Source organism: Anolis carolinensis, unplaced genomic scaffold, assembly GCF_035594765.1.
Source record: "Anolis carolinensis isolate JA03-04 unplaced genomic scaffold, rAnoCar3.1.pri scaffold_15, whole genome shotgun sequence".
NCBI lineage: Eukaryota > Metazoa > Chordata > Lepidosauria > Squamata > Dactyloidae > Anolis > Anolis carolinensis.
In genome coordinates this window covers 13771360-13792466 of record NW_026943826.1, presented here as the reverse complement: position 1 = coordinate 13792466, position 21107 = coordinate 13771360, and the positions used below count along the sequence as shown (strand labels likewise).

The following is a 21107-nucleotide window of genomic DNA, read 5'->3' as shown; positions in this document are numbered from 1 at the left end:
GGCATTTCTAGACAGAGTCGGGCAAGAAGGTCTGTAGAGTCAACACTGACAGTAAGCATTTGCCATAAGGGTTCAATGGACCATTGAGGATAAGGCTCAGTCCACAACATCTCCATGTTCGGCTGGAATAGAATCCTATCTAAAGCATTGGGCAACGACTATTGCCAGATAGGCTACATCCAACTAGATCAGTGGTTCTCCACCTTTGGGTCCCCAGATGTTTTGGCCTTCAACTCCCAGAAATCCCAACAGCTGGAAAACTGGCTGGGATTTATGGGAGTTGTAGGCCAAAACACCTAGGGACCCACATGTTGAGAACCACTGAACTAGATGGACACCACGGGTCTGACTCTGCAAGGCATCTAAAATGAGTCCTGGGGGGTCAAGTGTGGCCCAGGTTCATCATTGGTGGGGGTCACAGTGGTCCCTGGAAGTGAGTGAAGGGACTGCAAATCCCATCATCCACGTCCATCCTCCCTCAAACCTCATCAGGACCTAAAGTGGATCATGGGGGGGGGGGGGGTCTGTGTACCAAGTGTGGCCCAGGTTCATCATTGGTGGGGGTCACAGTGGTCCCTGGAAGTGAGTGAAGGGACCACAAATCCCATCATCCACAGACCATCCTCCCTCAAATCTCACCAGGACCCAAAGTGGGTCATGGGGGGGTCTGTGTACCAAGTGTGGTCCAGGTACGTCATTGGTGGGGGTCACAGTGTTCCCTGGAAGTGAGTGAAGGGACCACAAATCCCATCATCCACAGTCCATCCTCCCTCAAACCTCACCAGGACCCAAAGTGGGTCATGGGGGGGTCTGTGTACCAAGTGTGGTCCAGGTACGTCATTGGTGGGGGTTGCAGTGGTCTCTGGTAGTGGGAGCCAATAGTGAAGCTGCCACAAGCATACACCGCCACATACATATATATAGATACATTCACTTTTTATATATAGATCTATCTCAGGTATGGGACGGGCCAGTGGCAGATGGATGGAGAGTGTTTGTGTGAACAAAAGGACAATATAGGGAAGCCGAAGGGCTCCGCAGAGCACAGTTTGAGATCTGCTGCTCTAAGCGTTCCTCGCCTCCTTTGCCTAATGAAAGCTTGAGAACGTTCTGTGGGCCTCTCAAAGATAATAGGAAGAAGCATCATCAATAACCCAAAGACACCGGAGAGCGCATTGTGTTCGCACAAAGAATGCTTGGGTGTTGTGGAGACGTCTTCCGACCCCTGTCTTGAGCGTTGTTTTCCCGTACAGAGGCAAATTGATGGATGACAGGCCCGTTTGAGACAACACATTTCTAATTATCCTGGCTGAATTAAATGGAAATAGCAGGCGCGCACAAAGAGCGAAGGAGAGGAGCACCAAAGACGCATTCATTACCAGCTCAAATGTGGTTTGACAGCAGAAACTCATTTAATCAAACTGGAGCCGAGAGAGAGAGAGAGAGAGAGAGAGAAGGTAAACAATTCAAGGCGGCCATTTTTCCCTCGCAACTTCAAGGCCCAGGTAGGTTCGTTCCAACATAAATTGACAGCGAAACCATAAGAAATAAATGAACCGTCCCAAGCATGGAGGCAAATCTTCATAAATTTCATGTTGTAGACGAGAAGGATGATTTCAACCATTCTTTCTAGGCCAGGCACGGGCAAACAACTTGAGGGCATGCTGTGGTTGAGAGCCCTCTGGAGTGCTCTCAGCCACCACGTGTCTTGTCCTCTTGGCATAAGAACAGTATGAGCAGTCCCGTCCTTATGTCAGGAGGACAACTTGAAGACATGCTGTGGTTGAGAGCACTCCAGAGGGCTCTCAGCCACAGCATGTCTTGTCCTCCTGGCATAAGAACAGTATGAGCAGTCCTGTCCTTATGTCGGGAGGACAACTTGAAGACATGCTGTGGTTGAGAGCCCTCTGGATTGCTCTCAGCCACTGCGTGTCTTGTCCTCCTGGCATAAGAACAGTATGAGCAGTCCTGTCCTTATGTCGGGAGGACAACTTGAGGACACGTTGTGGTTGAGAGCCCTCTGGAGAGCTCTCAGCCACAGCGTGTCTTTCCTCCTCCTGGCATAAAAACAGTATGAGCAGTCCTGTCCTTATGCCGGGAGGACAACTTGAGGACATGCTGTGGCTGAGAGCCCTCTGGAGCCCTCTCGGATGTCTCCTGTCTCGTCCTCCTCCTGCCGAGAGGACAGCCCGAAGATCAAGGAAGGAGGATCGGGGCAATCACCGCATGTCTCGTTTTCCTCTTGACATAAGGATGGGGTGAGCAGACCTGTCCTTATGCCAGGAGAGCAACCTGAGAATGTCCTGCCTCCTCCTGGCCCCGCCCTCTCCCAAGCTGTCCCACTCCTGGATCCATCCCACCCCAAGGCAAAAAGTTTCCCCATGCCTGATCTAGGTCCATCTTCCTTCCCAAAGCGATCCAGAGAAATCCCAAAAGGCCTGCAAAGATGATAATGCTGGCGAAATCCTGAAACCACCGCAATCAGCATGCGTTGCGATCCTTTCGGTCGAAGTTCCTAATTCGAGTGCTTGAGCCACATCTCTGTACTCACATTAATGCCTTAAGATCAAAGACGGTGCTTGGCTTTCCCCCCGGGAAGGATTCCACTCGGAGGCATGTGTTTAGCGCCGTGTGATTCGTTGCTCCTCGATAATTCATGAGCCTTGGATTTGAGTGTCGGAACAAGCGGACACAGACTTTGGTGATGGGATTCAATGTGTTTCTTGCCACCGAGTGCTCAGCCCCGTGAAAATGTTCGCTCTCCCACTTTCTCCCTTCGCTACGGGGTGGATATGTTAATGCGTCCTGAACCACATAAAGGGAAACCGGCTGTTCTATCTCTCTATCTCGTTTCCTTGTTTTCTCATCTTCTCCATTTCACAACTATCTTTGCTTTCTCCTCCAAATGGAGACACCCAAACAAATCTCTTTATAACAGAGATGGACAACTATAGAAAACTTGGTAGCCATATTACACTCGTACAGATATGGGAAGGCCTGGAAAAAAACCCGGAAAAATTGGGAGGGAAACTCGATTTTTTTCTGTTTTTCCCAATTTTTCACCATTGTTTATCCCAGTTTTTCCATTTTTTTGGCCTTCCCATCTCTACCACCTTAAAGGCTTAGACTCCACGAAACCACGAAGAGTACCACCAAAACATACCAATAAAACCCACACATGAACCTGGATGGCCAGGGATGGCAGGATTCGTAATTCGGATCAACTCGGAAGCGCTTGGTTCGCAACGGATATCTTTATACGTAAATAAACTCCAGTATTTAAAAAAATACACCAGGTTTGTATCATGATAAGGGCGGCGGAAAATCTAAGATTATAACTGCAATATTAATAAATTAGAAAGGTGCCCCCATGTCCATTAATTCAAGTGAGATTCGATCTCAAAATCGCGACGATCCCGAAATGTCGGCAAGCCGTTTCTCAAAACAATCCCTCATTTTGGTTTTGAGTCCCATTGTTATTAATTTTTTATCAGCTTCAGTTCAAGAATCCAAACACGTTGCCTCGATATCCATGTGTTTCTCCCTTTGTTAATGGCTTTTATCGTAAGGCCCTGGTTGTTTTCATTAATTTTATCTGGGAATTTATTGCATTTGTGTTTTGTTTTTTTGGTTATCATTGTCAACAGGGGGAAAAAAACATATCTGAACAGCCACCGAGACAGACACACACGGATAGTCAAATCAGCCTTATGAGGATAATAAAATTTAAGAAGCGATAAATACATCCAGCAAACGTAGCTAGTCTTTCTTTTAATGTCTGCAATTAGCAACAACAAGTAAACAAGTGTTGATTCCCCGAACTGAATCGTTTTGAGCTTTCCAACCTCTCGCTTTCTTTGCCAAACTTTTTAGCCTCCTGTTTTCCTGTATTACGGACTTATAGATATATAACATTTAGTTTCCAACAGACCCCTCAACCTCTGAGGATGCCTGCCACAGATGTGGACAAAACGACAGGAGAGAATGCTTCTGGAACACGGCCATTCAGCCCAGAAAACTCACAACAACCCAGTGATTCCGGCCATGAAAGCCTTCGACAACACATTGAAATGAGGATGGCTCAGAAACACAGTTTTATAGTAACCTGGGGCGCATCTACACTGCAGATTTAATGCAGATTGATATCACTTGTGTTAGGATTTTCTGTGTGTTAGGGAAAACTACCCCAAAACAGCAGGACATCCAAAAATATTCAGACAGAATACTGAGCATTCAGCTCACAGCAAGCAGAGCGTGAAGTGTTATGTGGTTGTAAAGAATTTAGAGCTTAGGAGGCAAAAATCCAGAGTTCAAAGGATTTTCTGTTAGGGAGAACTCCCCAAGACAGGATACTTGTAGTTGAGCATTCAGCTCACAGCAAGCAGAACGTGAAGTATTATGTGGTTGTAAAGAATTTAGAGCTTAGGAGGCAAAGATCCAGAGTTCAAAGTGTTAGGATTTTCTGTTAGGGAGAACTCCCCAAGACAGGATACTTATAGTTGAGCATTCAGCTCACAGCAAACAGAGTGTGAAGTATTATGTGGTTGTAAAGAATTTAGAGCTTGGGAGGCAAAGATCCAGAGTTCAAAGTGTTGGGATTTTCTGTTAGGGAGAACTCCCCAAGACAGGATACTTATAGTTGAGCATTCAGCTCACAGCAAGCAGAGCGTGAAGTATTATGTGGTTGTAAAGAATTTAGAGGTGAGGAGGCAAACATGCAGAGTTCTGTCTTTAAAACCACAACCACTATTTACAGAAAATAATATAGAAAAAAAGGAAAAATGCGGAAAACCTGGAAAAAAATGGGGAAAACCCCTGGAAAAAAATAGGGGAAAAATGGAAAAAAAATTCTCCAATTTTCTGGTTTTTTTTTTTTTTAAGGCTTCTCATCTCTTCTCCAAACTACAAGTCCCGGGGTTCCTTAGCAGTTAAAGTGACGTTAATCTGCATTAATTCTCCAGTGTAGACACACCCAGAGAAACACAGTTGACACAAAACGGAAGCTGAGTTTCCCTTTTTGAAAAACGACGGAGAAAAGATTTCAACCCATCTCTATTCCGTCTCTAGATTGCTCATCAGGCCCGCTCTCGTTTAAATAATGCAAATAGATACCGAAATACCTCAATGTTTTTTTTTTCTGACATTTTCCTATCCACACGTAATTACCTCTCATTATTCAAATATTTTTTTTTTCGGGGGGGAAGAGAAAAAAAAATTACCCCAACAAACCCTGCCTACATGAATTATCTCTATTTAATTATGTATACATTTATAAATAGCAATCGGATTAGTATTTAACGGTATTTTTTATTAGAGCATATTAAAGGAGCATTTGCATATCAAAAAATCGTTACCTAACGAGCAGAAGGGTAGGTTTATTATTACCAATCAGTAGGTTTCCTGCGGGAGAACGCTTGGTGGGGCGCAGAGGGGGGAAGGGAGAATAATCTTTTTCTAATTAGTTGTGAAAAGTGAATTCGGCTCCTCTGATATTTCAAACACGTCTTACCTTCCAGGCATCCAACGTTCTGGAAAAGCAAAGGGCGTCATCGATCGGCTTCGCCAGTAGAGGGCGGCCCAAAAAGGTCGCCGGGATTCACTTCCGGGATAGGTCAGGTGACCATGGGTGGGCCCATTTTGGATCCTCAGGACCCCACAGAAGTCTCTCCTTCCCTAGAAATAATCACAGGAATATTCCTAAGGCCGAGGAGATGAACCAAGGATCCAACGGCATTTCTATCCCAAGAGACACAAATCTGAATTAAACGAGCCCCTGAGTATATCGTTATCTATATATATAAAAGAGCGATGGCATCACGGTGACCCACAAAACAACAAAACTACAGGCCCCCCAACCTCGAAATTTGACAACACAACCCATCGTCCACGCCTCAAGGTTGATACAACAAAAAGAAAAGAAAAATAAAGTCCTAATTAGAGAGAGAGGAATAATTGCTTTTATCCAATTGCTGCCAGTTAGAAGGCTAAGCTCCTCCAACTTGGTCTCCTAGCACCCCAATAAAAAATAATAAAAAACACTAAAAATAATTAAAAACACTAAAAAAATTAATACAATAAAATACTATAATAACAGAAAATAACTAAAAATAATACAAGAAAATAATAAAATATAATAAATAAAAATATAACTTACAATAAAATTAATAAAAAAATGCAAATAACATCAAATAAAAATTACACAACAATTTTTAACCAATACCACCACCACTTTGCCACAGCAAAGCGTGGCCGGGCACAGCTAGTTTATATATATTTATTTATTTACAGTATTTAAATTCTGCCCTTCTCACCTCGAAGGGGACTCAGGACGGATCACAGAACACATATATAATAATAATAATAATAATAATAATAATAATAATAATAATAATAATATATAATACATATTAATAAACCAGTGCAGGTGGTCCCGGTGGTGATGGGCACATTGGGAGCCGTGCCAAAAGATCTCAGCTGGCATTTGGAAACAATAGACATTGACAAAATTACCATCTGCCAACTGCAAAAGGCCACCCGACTGGGATCTGCACGCATCATCCAAAAATACATCACACCATCCTAGACATTTGGGAAGTGTTCGACTTGTGATTTTGTGATACGAAATCCAGCATATCTATCTTGTTTGCTGTGTTATAAAAATAATAATAATAATAATAATAATAATAATAATAATAGTGCCCTAGACACTTGGGAAGTGTTCGACTTGTAATTTTGTGAAACCAAATCCAGCATATCTACCTTGTTTGCTGTGTCATACAATAATAATAATAATACATAATATAATATATATATTAATAATATAATAACAATAACCCTAGACACTTGGGAAGTGTTCGACTTGTGATTTTGTGATACGAAATCCAGCATGTCTATCTTGTTTGCTGTGTCATACAATAATAATAATAATAATAATAATAATAATAATAATAATATATTAATAATATAATAACAATAACCCTAGACACTTGGGAAGTGTTCGACTTGTGAAGTTGTGAAACAAAATCCAGCATATCTATCTTGTTTGCTGTGCCATACAATAATAATAATAATATATTTTATTTCTACCCCGCCACCATCTCCCTGAAGGGACTCGGGGCAGCCAACAAAATACAGCAAAGTGTATTATTAAGTATTATTATTTATTTGGTTTTGTAAGTTTATTTTGAGACTGTTTTGATTTGATTTATCATAGTCTCTTTTCGGCATTGAAGGTCTGCCATTTTGTTACTTTTGTTGGAAACCGCCCCGAGTCCCCTTGGGGAGATAGGGCGGGGTACAAATAAAGTATTATTATTATTATTATTATTATTATTATTATTATTATTATTAGCATGTTTCCGAACTACCAGGTTGGCAGAAGCTGGGCCTAACAGTGGGAGCTCACCCCGTTCCCTAGATTCGAACCGCTAACCTTTGGGTTATGGTCTATGTCCACCTTGGCCTGACTACTGGTTCCTGACCCCTCGATGCAATGACTATGTCTATTTTAACTGAGCTGTTTTTAACCTTGCGATGATGTTGTTTTATTAAGTTGTTGTATGATGTTTTTGACAATTGACTGTTTTATACTCACGTCGGAAACCACCCTGAGTTCTCTCGAGGAGATAGAGCGGTATATAAAGTTATTATTATTATTATTATTATTATTATTATTATTATTATTATTATTATTATTAGGAGATGCTTTGTTTGCAAATAAGGAAGAGGAAGATGGAAGGGTGGTTGGGCCAGCTCATAACGTTCCTCCTAAATGACAAAACAGCCCTCGTTCTTGTTAAAGAATGAATTACAGCCCTGAGCGGGAAAGACAGCTTGATTCATAAGCAAATTATGCCACCTTGTAATCTTTGCAGGTAAGGAAGAAAAGGAGCTAATTTAAAGTCTGAATCCCACATTAAGGAGGCCGAGATGGATCGGGCTATTTGAAGGCTAATGCCGGGAATGGAAGCCGTAAACACAATAACGCCGGGAGAGAGGACGCAATCCGCCCGCGGACACACAAAGGAAAGGGAGAAAAAAGCTAAATCTGGATTTAAATTTAGGATGCAGAGAGAGGGAGGGGGGCCAAACCGGTTGGGTTGATATTAATCTGCAAAAGAATGAAAGAGATAAATAGATGATCCCCGACCAAGGGAAGATGAATGAGAGGCCTGTAAATAAGAGTTCTGATTGCCCAAGAAAGAGATTTGCGGGGCTGCGTCCTTCAAAAGAGGGAAATAATCACACAAATACCGAGAAAATAAACACCATGGGCCAAGATCTTCCTTGTCCAAAAAAGGGCCAAGATGGGTGATGGGGGGCCGAAATGGGTGATGGGGAGCTGAAATGGCCAATGTAAACCCAAGATGGCTGCTGGGAGACCAAGATGTCCAATGGGAGCCCATGATGGCCAATAGAAGACCAAGATGACCACTGGGTACCCATGATGACCCTTGGGAGACCAAGATGGCTGATGGAAGCCAAAGATGGCCCTCAGGAGACCTAGATGGCCACTGGATGCCCATGATGACCTTTGGGAGACCAAGATGTCTGATGGGTGCCCATGATGGCCGATAGAAGACCAAGATGACCACTGGTTACCCATGACGACTCCTGGGAGACCAGGATGGCTGATGGAAGCCAAAGATGGCCTTCAGGAGACCAAGATGGATGATGGAAGATGCAAAGCTCAGAGCTTTAGATTACTAGATATCCTTCTCAAATAAGTAAGGAAGCAGTCAACCTGAACAGAAGTGCTTCAGTGCTTGGGGAAAATGATTGTGTTGGAAACACAACAGATTCACTGAAGGATGAGACTCTCTCCACCGTTTCATGGTCGAGATGGACTCTTCGATCTCCAAGGAAGCAATGAGTAATTTTAGCAATTTCTTCACCTCTGTGAGAAGATCTCCCTAAACTATTTGGGTTTTTCAGACTTATTTAGCGGAAAATTCACCTATTTTTCCTGCACAGAAAATGCTCTTTTCTGTACAAAATGATTCATGCGAAAATTCTGCACAGAACGAGTCCTAGACTACAAAGTGTCTCCTCAGTCCAAGATTGTCCTGATCAGGGTCTCAGTCCGTTCCGAATTACACTTTTAGATTTCCAAAGATGGCATATATGTGTATTTTCTCATCTCTTTTAATCTCGCATGGATCTTTTAAGACCAGACAAGGATATTCCTTAAGCAAGACGTTGGAACTCCTGTCCGTATTCCTCGACTTGGTTTCCTTAAATTGTCTCTCACGCCCCCTAGTGGGGGTAGAAGGTATTGCCACCTGCTTTTCTATTCCCCAAATAAAATACATATTATCTTGTCTTTTATAATAAGCGTCATTGGGTCCGATGTCTGGAAAAAGGCGGGACGATATTTGACCACTTGTGATGAAGTCCTATGATTCGTTAAGAGACACAATTCAAAGTTAAGACCTTTAAAACCTTTTGCAACTCAGGTCCAACTTATCTGAAGGACCGTATTGTCCTATATCATTCTCCCTGGGCTTGGAGATCTGTCCCATTACTCTCCATAGAAGAGGACCTTCTTGATGGTTGCTCCCAAACTCTTGTAAGCCTTTGGAGATTGATTATTGACCACACAGATGCTATGCACCAGTGTTGTATTATTTCCTTATTAATAGTTATGTTTCTTTAATATTTTAATGTTATAGCTACTTGAATCCTATTGAGGATTTATGTCTTTGTGAGTAGACTTATATTTGGGCAGTTCCGTTACATCCGTATACAGTAAAGCACTGGTATCACAATACTATGTAGGACGGCAAGCAAAGCGGGACCCATGTGCAACGGGGTCCGTTTGAATTGGGACCCATGTGCACCAGCCCCATTCTGGACTGGGAGGGTCAACTATTGCTGGTGCCAATCCCAGTCTCAACAACTCTGGAGCAATTCTCAAAATCAGAGGAGCTTCTGCTATTGTGCTGCGTATCGGCAAAATTCACAGCTCCTCAGCAAAAAGGCCCATTGCCGGTGCTCATCCGTTATCCAATCTAGGTCATCCTGTTCCTGGGATTTTTCTCTTTCTCACCTCTAGTACATATGTATTATAGCTCTTCCTCTGTTTCTTTAGGTATCAATTCTTGATGTCCCTCCAGTGGAGTTGGCAGATTTTAGGGAAATATGTGGGGCATTTGGGCATGCATTTTTCACCCGGCGTAGTCGTCTGACTGTGACTCCAGAGACTGGGATTCAAATCCCTGTTTGACCATGAAACCCAATGAGAGACCTTGAGTAAATCACACTCTCTCAGCTTCAGAGGAAAGCATGGTGAAATGCCTCTGAATGAATCTCGCCCTGTAATAAGATCGACGCAAGTTGGAAATGGCGTGAAACGAATCATAGGACTTCATCACACGTGGTCAATAAACTGTGTGCATTTATTTACTGTAAACAAAGAATCGTGCATATCCTTGCGCGTCTTCTACCAGGCCACTAACTGGAGAGTTTTGTATATTTCTCAACTCAGTGAGTGAAAATTCTGCAGCAATACCCAAAACGGTATCAGCTGCCGCTCTTATCTTAAAGGCAAATGAAATCTCAAAATCGGGATTTCTGGCCTCAGAGACAATGCTTTTGTGCATCAGCGCAGTGTGTTCCCTAGCAGCAAAGCACTGATATGAAGCACCCCAAAGTAATAACGTTTCCCATGCACATCGAGTAAAAGACCTGTTGTGTTTCGGTTGTCATCCAGCTAAGTGTTCTTGCAACAACAGCTGCTCCCTTTTTATTCTCTCCTTCCCTCTTAATCTCTGGATATTGCTCTGGAATTGCAGGTAACAGGTGGGTCTCTAACTAGCAAAATTAGGGATCATTCAGTGTCTTGATGGCGCTAATTAACTCCATGGCGCGAATGCCAAGATTCCTCCCCCCTTTAATTAAGGTAGTCAAATTACTCAACCTATTTAAAGTAGCCCCAGATAGTGAAGAATAAGGGCAGCACATGCCATATTAGATAACACAGCGAGAGGTGAAGCAGATACAAGAGAAGTCTATGAAAATGTGCTTGGAAATCAATCTATGGGATGGATGGCGAGAGAAGCAGAGAAGGACCACAGAGTACGGCTGTGCAAAAATCGTAAGAGGGTCGTAAATCGTAAGCGTCTTGTTCGTAAATCGTGTCTTGTTCGTAAATTGTAAGTGTCTTGTTCGTAAATCGTAAATGTCTTGTTCTAAATCGTAAGTATCTTGTTTGTAAATTGTAAGTGTCTTGTTCTAAATCATAAGTGTCTTGTTCGTAAATCATAAGTGTCTTGTTCGTAAATCGTGTCTTGTTCGTAAATCGTAAGTGTCTTGTTCTAAATCATGTCTTGTTCGTAAATCATAAGTGTCTTGTTCGTAAATTGTAAGTTTCTTGTTCGTAAATCGTAAGCGTCTTGTTCGTAAATCATAAGTGTCTCATTAAATCCATATTTACGACCCAATTTACAACCCAATTTCTCATCAATTCGTATTAGATACAACCCGGACCACATACAAATTGTTCAAAATACTTTAGAATCAAAATGGGGTTTTTAGTCCATGAAGACCCTCCTCCTCTGTCTCGGGAAATTCAACCTCTTTGGATCTGCATCTTTCAGGATGATGTGTGGATCCCAATTCCGGCAACCCAACCCGTTCCGCCAGCCTCCAAATGCCGCGGCGTTGTCGCTGGCAGCTCAAATGATCTCCAAATGCCCATTTACATAAGTATTTTAAGAGAAAACACTCATTTAAATAATCTGTTTTGCGAGGAGGCAAAAAAAAAATATGCATTTAAATAATGTTTTGAACGGAGATATGAAAACATGTATTAAAATGTGTATTTAAATGCGGGTTCTGGAGAGGTTTGCTTTCTAACGCTGATTCATATGGAAATGGATGGGAAGGAAGGATGGAAGGAAAGCTGGCAAAAAGAGCATTTGTTAGAAACGAGACGGGCTGGGCCTCTGCCAGGTTTTTGGGGCCATGCTCCTCCTTGGCTCTTTGGGGAAAATATCCCCTGAAATGATCCCCGTGCCCTCATTTCAAGAAGAGGACCCAATGGATTGGTCACTTCATTTTTCTAAAAAAGACCCAAAATAGGTGACGAGAGGCTGAAATGGGTGATGGGAGGCCGAAATGGCCAATGCATGCCCTTGATGGCTCCTGGGAGACCAAGATGTCCAATGGGAGCCCATGATGGCCAATAGAAGACCAAGATGACCTCTGGGTGTCAATTATGACCCTTGGGAGACCAAGATGGCCGATGGGAGCCCAATATGGCCCTTAGGAGACCAAGATGGCCACTGGGTGCCCATGATAACCCTTGGGAGACCAAGATGACCAAAGAAGTGCCATGATGGTCAGAGGGGAGTCCGAAATGGCCAATGGGCAACCAAGATGGATGATGGAAGCCCAAGATAGCACTTAGGGAGCCCAGAATGGCTGAAGTGAGACCAAGATGGCGTACGTGAGTCATGATGGCTGACAGGAGTCCAAAATAGATGACGTGAGCTCAAGATGGCTATTGGAAGCTCAAGATGTCTGATAGAAGCCTAAGATTGCTCTTGAGGGCTGATGATGGCCAATATGAGCCCACGAGGACTGATGGGGTTCCAAAATAGCCTATAGGAGAGTTCTGGTAGATTTGAGGTCGAAGTGTGGGTTTTGGGGGTCCACCTGTGGTCCGCACTTTGCTTACTTCTGGTCCAGGCTCTCAACTTGACCTTTCCTTTGGTTGCCTTCTCCGTCCCTCCTCCATCAGTGCGTGATAACTTTCCATCACAAAATATTCCATTTTCATGTTATTGCGTTATTGTCCACATTCCCCAAAATTTGCAAATACCACCCGGATCTTCTCCGGCTTTCATGATGTATGCAAAGAGCGGGAGGCGTGTTGGTTTTGGGCTCATTTCTGTATTCTCACCTTTACCGTTGACCTTCATTTCCCTCCAAAGCAGGTGTTTGCCGAGATGTTTCTCAGTGAACATTTTCCTTCCGAAATGCCTTTTGTGGTAGGTTTCGGCTTCCTGGAACCGTTCCTCCCCCTCCCTCTACTCCCTCTTGAAAGGAAGTTGCTTTTCCCCTCGCTGTGCAAGTTACTTTTTTTGGGATGCAATTAGCCCTTGACGGCAGCGAGAAGTAATTTCCGCAATTACCTTCCTACTGAGAGAAAACCTTCCAAAATGGCACTATCTGCAGCTCAGGATTTACGTGCAAAATTTATACGAATGTGTTTTGCACAGGAAACGGTGTATCTTGTGCAAGAAAGAGCATCTTGCACACCGGAAATACCCACAGAGAAATACGCAGAGGGCATTTGAGGTTTTATATATATGTATATATATGTGTGTGTGTGTGTGTGTGATGTATACATATATATATATACTAGCTTTGCCTGGCCACGTGTTGCTGTGGCTTATGGGAATCCTTTGTTGGCCAGATGGAATAGCAGTGAATAGCCTTATAGTCTCAAAGCCTGGCCGTTTTCTGGAGTAGCTGGAGCTTTTTGTTGTATGAACGTAGAGGCATGGATGAGGGGTTGTGCTGCCAAGTTTAGTGTTTCTGGGAAGTGTAGTTTTGTTGTTTTGTCCTAGGCCGAAATTTCATTACCCTTTTATATATATAGATATACAATATAATTTACAATAATATATCATAATTATAACATATTGTATATACATATAATATTCATAATATTATATTGTAATACAATATAATACTAATAATACAATATAATATTAATTATATATTATAGTTTACATGTAATATTACTCATAATATTACCATATATTGATACAGTACAATATAGTAATTTATTGCCAGTATTGTACTATGCTAATAATATACTATTGTATGTAAATTTAATTTGTAAGCCGCTCTGAGTCCCCTTCGGGGTGAGAAGGGCGGCATATAAATGTAGCAAATAAATAAATTTAAGGGACTTATGGGAGAACGTGGTGTGTTTCATGGGGCGCATCACTTGATGGCCCCTTAGCTATTCAAAATACACGCTAAGCACATGCCACACACTTTTACACAGACTTCTGTGAACATTAATTGAGAGAGAGAACCCCCACGCAACACTCATCCAACAGTTATTATTGTGAACGAACCGTATATAGCTATATATAAGTGTGTGTGTGGAGGCGGGAGGAGAACCCATCCTTCGCTTCCCTGGCGTGAAGAGGAGAAGCGCCGCTGCCTGGGAACGGTGATAATTCATAATGAAGCAATATCTCCAGACCCATATGTTCCACTTTCTATTTTGGACTAATTTGCCGGAGCTTTTTTTCCCCGCATTCCCCAGGGGAGGACAGCCGCCCGACCATCCCGAAGACGTTCTCCGCCCGCCCGCCCACCTGCCTCCTCTTCTTCCGACACGCAAACACAGAGAAACACCTTCCTCCCAACACACAGCCATTCAGAGGTGGAGTGGATCTGTGTCACTCCGTCGGGAAAGTGACCTCGCGGAACTCACCCGCTGTCGCTATTCTGTAGCTATTCTCCGACTTGCATTTGTTACACAGGCCGAAATGCCTCGTGTTTCTGGCGTGGAACGAGCATACCAACCTACGGAGCCACCGCAAAGAACCTACACTTGGAAGGCAATCATATTCGATTCACGAGTGATAGCCTATGATGACGACCAACCTCGCACCAATTTTGAGAATGTGCACCAGGATTTGCACTAGTATGTATTCTGGAAGTCGTGCAAGGCCAGAGGCGTTTAGTTCTGAGTAGGGAGAACGCCAAGGAATATCAGCTGGAAATATTCAGAGGAAAGAAAGGTCCAACTAAGGAGGCCCCGGAGTGTGGTGGAGACTGTTGGGAATCACCCTGGACTACTCAAGTCTAAATGTAGTCAGATAGATGATAGAGTTAGATTGAGGGAATCCTTTCCCCGTTTCCAAAGCATGCCTAGACAGGCTTTACTGTGTTTCACTCTATCCTGTTTACGTCACATCCCTTACTTTGAAGTTAGTAGAAATGTGAATCTCTAAGGACACTAACTTCTCATTGGTCGGAATGTCTTTTATGGCCCCAATAAACTGGACCATTTTGGTTCTCTCTTCTCCTTTTGTTCTTCTAGCTAACAAGAAGCATCTTGCTGTCTCTTCTAACAAGATGTAACTATTAAGATGTTTGTTATTTTTCCTTTCTTATTTTTCCTTAGAAACCAGTCTAGAGTAGACTAGACAGCTCCGAAGCCTTTCTATCTACAATGGAGTTCTTTTTACCTGAATAAATACTTTTTGAACTTTTACCAAGACTCTGCTCTCCATTGCCATCCTAAGCTGAAAGGCTTCTCTTGCTCACCCCGTGTAAGTAACTGTTGCATTTGAAAGCTTTTGCTTTTGCTACTCTGCTGCATTTTTGGTGGAATCTCCCCCAGAGAGGGTTAAATTGAGTCTAACCGCTCAGAGATTTCCACAACAGAGACTCCTTCTTTGGAGGGTTTTTTTTTTTTTGGATGGCCATCTGTCGGGGGTTCTTCGAATGCGATTTCCTGCTTCTTGGCAGGAGGTTGGACTGGATAGCCCATGAGGTCTCTTCCAACTCTATGATTCTAAGGAAACTTAGGTTTTTCCCTAAGGAAACCCAATGGTGTTCATGGGGCCACCCTAAGTTCTCAGATGACTTTGAAGGCCAAACTGGTAAGGCCTCCCATAACCATGAAGCCCATATCTGCAGTTTCATTGACCTTTGCATAGGAAAAAGTGGTCTTGCTAGGAAATTGCTAGGTCTTCCAGGTGATTCTACAGCACACTTCTTGAAACTCATGGCCTGGGGGCCGAATCTGACCCGCTGTGTCCTTTGATGTGGCCCACAAGGCTTTCAACGCCAGGAAAACTTGGCTATGCTTATACAGTCTTATGATTACCATAACGCAATGGAGCCTCCGGTGGCCTAGGGGATAAAAGCCTTGCGACTTGAAAGTTGGGTTGCTGACCTGAAGGCTGCCAGGTTCGAATCCCACCTGGGGAGAGCGCGGATGAGCTCCCTCTGTCAGCTCTAGCTCCATGCGGGGACATGAGAGAAGCCTCCCACAAGGATGGTAAAACATCAAAACATCTGGGCAACGTCCCCTGGGCAATGTCCTTGCAGACGGCCAATTCTCTCACTCCAGAAGCAACTCTGGTTGCTCCTGACACGAAAAAAAAATGTATTTATGCTGTAGTTTTTGTAAATTGTGCTAGTCGGGCCTTGCCCGAGTCCCCGTGGGGAGATGGTGGTGAGGTATAAATAAATAATAATAATAATAATAATTATTATTATTATTATTATCATCAGGCTGGCTCCTACCTTGGCAGCCTTTAAGAAAGATCTGAAAACCTGGCTCTTCCAGTGTGCTTTCAACAGCTGATCTGAAGAATTCATTTCCTCAGTAGGAGCCTCCGGTGGCCTAGGGGATAAAAGCCTCGTGACTTGAAGGTTGGGCTGCTGACCTGAAGGCTGCCAGGTTCGAATCCCACCTGGGGAGAGTGCGGATGAGCTCCTTCTATCAGCTCCAGCTCCATGCGGGGACATGAGAGAAGCCTCCCACAAGGATAGTAAAAACATCAAAACATCTAGGCAATGTCCCATGGGCAACGTCCTTGCAGACGGCCAATTCTTTCACTCCAGAAGCAACGAAAAAAACCCATAACACAACCATAAGGCGAATGTGATTCTACCAAACTAGTTGCACTCTCGTCACGCAGTGATCCCAAAGAACGACACCACAATATCCATCGCCCTCCCTACCACCTCTGTCTTCTCCCTGCAGACATTTCCAAAGGAAAGAGAGCCATACAACTCACCGGATCCACTTCTGTGTTGTCCTCAGTGCTCCTCCAAGGCAATCCGGGGGTGTGGTGACAAGATGTTTGCAGCTTGTCTTCACGTCAGCTGCCCTCCTGTTTGGGGAGCAAAGCAACCCAGATGGCCTCCGGTTTGATGACCCACATCCGCCTTCGCGAGTGGCGCCGAGATGCAGGAAGGTGCGGACAACTCGCTTCACAGAGTGTGGCTGTCACCTTCCCAAATGACACGCCGTGAAAGAAGGTGGTTCTGGAACATCTCGAGCGCTGGGCGTCCAAATGAGCCGTCGGTTGCCTCTCAGGTAACGCCACGGAGTCCGACTATCACCTTCCAAACACAGATTGGATGGGTTGTCTTCGTGCGGTGCAGCTCATACCTGGTCCAATAGACAGAGATGGGAGATGTAACTTAAGATGCATGTTGAATTTGAGTTGATACTTACAACAACATACTGTTGCACAGTATGAAACATACACTTCAACAAGATATTCGCATGCAAGGAAGAGGTCCAAAAAATATTCAGTTCATGGATCAAGAGTTAGTAGACATGTCCAAAAAATCGTTTTGAATTGTATATCGGAATTATTTCGGATTGTTCTCGCTTTTTGATACGCATTCCGAGACATTGTCTCACAGCGCAACCAGCAATGTAATTTGAACCATTGTTGGACCATTCTCTAATTGTCTCTTAATGCTTCGTTAATTTTTTTCCCCCATAAAATTTTTAAAAATATATATTTAAAAATATTTTTTAATTTTTTTTTTGTTTCTGCAACCTACCTTGAATGGGAGCTTAGCGCAGCCTAACATGGCTGCCGCTCCCTAGCCAATCAGAAGCTTCCACGATGGACGCAAAGGTGGGGGCTAACGTCCTCTGCGTCCACATGGAAGATTGCCATACAAGCCCGGTGTGTAGCGATTGCGCATGCACGTCCACCATTTTAGAAACATTTAGAATCATTACGAATTTTCGGAAATATCTGAAATTTTTGGGTGAAAAAATCGGAAATACTTTCTATATCGAAGCGCCAGCGCCCCCTACTTTAGAAACGAGAATTGAAACATTTTTTTCATCAATCGGACATGCCTAAGAGTTAGTACCAATTATATTGGGGAGGGAGGCTTAAACAGTAAATCCTATGAAATACTCTAGTGATACAAGATGATGGGCAACAACATTTGGATACAAGATGAGTCTGACAACATTTGGATCCGTCCGTGTCCGTTATTGCCTCTTGGGCTGGCATTTGCTCTCCTGCGTCTTCGCATGAGTCATTCGGAGCGCTACCTGTTTGGAAAGCGAGCTTCACGGGAGAGGATGAGAAATGTCATAAATGTTATCCCCAACGGGGCTCCGATTATGAAAAGTCTTTGTGTGTTATTTCACAATTCCCCTGCCACGCATTGGATTGTCAATTGCACAAAGGTTGTTCTCGCACTATAAGCCCCTTTCGCTCGTTGTGATTCCACACAAAAGATACAGCCCTAATCCTTGTTGTTACTCCTCCCCGGAGTAGATCCATTCATTCAAGCGGATTTACCTTGAAACAGTCTGCCCTCCATATCCATGGGTCTGGCATCCATGGATTGAACCGACTGTTGATTGATAATATTCGAGAGGGGGGGGGGATCCAAAAAACAAGAAAATCTTGCTGTTCATCATCATCATCATCATCATCATCATCATCTTATTATTATTATTATTATTGCTTCTTGGCAGGGGGTTGGACTAGATGGCCCATGAGGTCTCTTCCAACTTCTATGATTCTATGACACAACGACATTGTATGACACAGAAAACTAAATAGATATGTTGGATTTCGTATCACAAAATCACAAGTCGAACACTTCCCAAGCATTTAGGACTGTGTGATGTATTATTATTATTATTATTATTATTATTATTATTATTATTATTTTATTGTATGACACAGCAAACAAGATAGATATGCTGGATTTTGTATCACAAAATCACAAGTCGAATACTTCCCAAGTGTCTAGGACTGTGTGATTTATTATTATTATTATTATTATTATTATTATTATTATTATTGGGTTGTTGTGTGTTTTCCGGGCTGTATGGCCATGTTCCAGAAGTATTATCTCCTGGTCTTTTTCCCACATCTATGGTAGGCCTCCTCACAACCTCTCAGGATGCCTGCCATAGATGTGGGCGAAACGTCAGGAGAGAATACTTCTGGAACATGGCCAACAACCCTGTGATTCCGGTCATGAAAGCCTTTGACAACACATTGTTATTATTATTATTATTATTATTATTATTATTATTATTATTATTATTAGGGTAGTTGTACAAAATGCGTAAGATTGTGTGACGATGCACACATACTAGATGCAATTTTTCTCAGTTCGGGATTTATGGCACACAAAATTCACACACGGTTGTTTTGCGCAGAAATTAGTATCTCCTTTGCGCAGAAAATTGTATCTCCTTTGCGCAGAAAATTGTATTTCCGTGCAGAAATATCATTTCCTGTCCCAAAAGCTGTTTCCTCCGCAGAAAAGACTGTTTCCCGTTCAAAACAACGACGTGCTCGTTTTTGTGTGTGTGCATAATAATCAGACCTGGATTGCGTAAAGCCTTCAAAAGCGGCAGTTTTCAAAGCCTGTCTTTCGCAGCGGGAAGCAGATTGCGAAAATGACTCATCGCTTCCTTCACCAAGGAACTTAGCGAAGAATTACATCCCTGTAGGGAAAGGACGGGGAAGCGTGTTTGGAGACGTGTCCCGTGATAACCTTGGACAGAGAAGAGCAAACAACGGGCGTCGGGTTTTGCCGGAAAGTCCGAGAACGTTTTCGCAGAAAGCAAGCCAACAACGCCAGGAAGGTCCCTCGTGCCCGCCTTCCTTCCTTCCTCAACCTTGGAGCGAGTGACAAGCCATGTTGCACCAATATGATAATCACGATACGGCTAATTTTGTCTTTTTCATTTTTCGCGAGGAACAATCTTTCTGCTGTCTTGATGTGTGACGAGGGAGTTAGTCGCTCCTCGGCACAATAACGCGCTCCCGGGGTAGATTTCGACAAAGGAAATCACAGCAAACTCTCCACATTATTACCATGTTTATCTCCACAGCTCCAGAGTCTCTGTCTCCTAATTTCATTTGAATCTGATTGAGGAGCCGTATTTGCATCGCGGAAGGGAAGGCGGGATGTGACCCTTGCCGAGCACTATTTTACTTTAAGCAGCGAGAATAAAAATAGCATTCGGATAGATTTCTCCTGCGAGAAGGGCCGAGACCGGATAACATGGGACGCAATGGAGAAACAACACAACAATGTGTTGTCAAAGGCTTTCATGGTCAGAATCACAGGGTTGTTGTGCGTTTTCCAGGCTGTATGGCCCTGTTCCAGAAGCATTCTCTCCTGATGTTTTACCAACATCTATAGCAGAGGTTGTTACCTGCCATAGATGTGAGCGAAATGCTTGGAGACAATTCTTCTTGAACATGGTCATTCAGCCCAGAAAATGCACAACAACCCAACACAACAATGGCCAGCATCCGGAAGTGGCTTACCCACCTAACGTGCATGTAAGTCCTCCAAAAAATCATAGAGTTGGAAGAGACCTGGTGGACCATCCAGTCCAACCCAATTCTGAGAAGAAGCAGGAAAATCGCATTCAAAGCCCCCCCGACAGATGGCCTTCCAGCCACTACTTCAAAGCCTTCAAGGAAGGAGCTTCCACTAGACTCTGAGTTCCACTGTTGAACATTGAATTAGCCCAGTTTGATGCCACTTGATGGTATGGAATCATGGGATTTGCTGTCTTAGATGGCCTTCAGCCCTTTCTGCTCAAGAGTGCCTCCAATTATATCTTCCATGATCCCTGTCATGATCTCCAATCCTTGACATCTCTGGTTGGGTGACAAGGAACAGATGCCAGCCATAAAACGGGCTGGCCATAAAACCTCAATGACCCTCTGGTATGTGAGAGCCCCTATATATGTGGGCCAAAGAGAAGGTTCTGGCATTCAGTACAATAAAATCTGTTGGAATCTACCAGCGTGTCTTGGTGCTTTTTCCTTTGGAAGACTGACCCACAGCATGACTGGGAGAAGAGAATCCGACAATCCCACAGCATTGAGCCCGAGGAAGCAAAATGGTGTCGAAATGCAGTGAGGCTGATGCCACCAACTTCATTCTCGTTGTGCTTTTTTCTCCCTCGTCCTTGAGATCTAAAAAACTCGGCACGTCCGTGTAATCCGGGGGGCACTTCACGTGTTGGAAGCGTGTGCCAGAGAACAAGGCAATTTGCACCCGGAGCGGAAAGGGTCGGCCCGCCTGAATCCCGTCCAGGTCTT

At 43.5% G+C, this 21107-nt stretch overlaps 1 protein-coding gene across 2 annotated transcripts in view; it reads right to left on the bottom strand.

The window, feature by feature from the left end:
- The window catches only part of nphp4 (nephrocystin 4), a 231594-nt gene that overhangs the window by 30826 nt on the left and 179661 nt on the right, over nt 1-21107 (bottom strand). For both annotated transcript variants that reach the window (XM_062965716.1, XM_062965719.1), the window contains 2 exons: nt 16782-17158; nt 5510-5673 (listed from right to left, as the gene is read on the bottom strand). The gene's annotated coding sequence lies outside the window, so the exon portion shown is untranslated. The remainder of the gene's footprint in view (nt 1-5509; nt 5674-16781; nt 17159-21107) is intronic.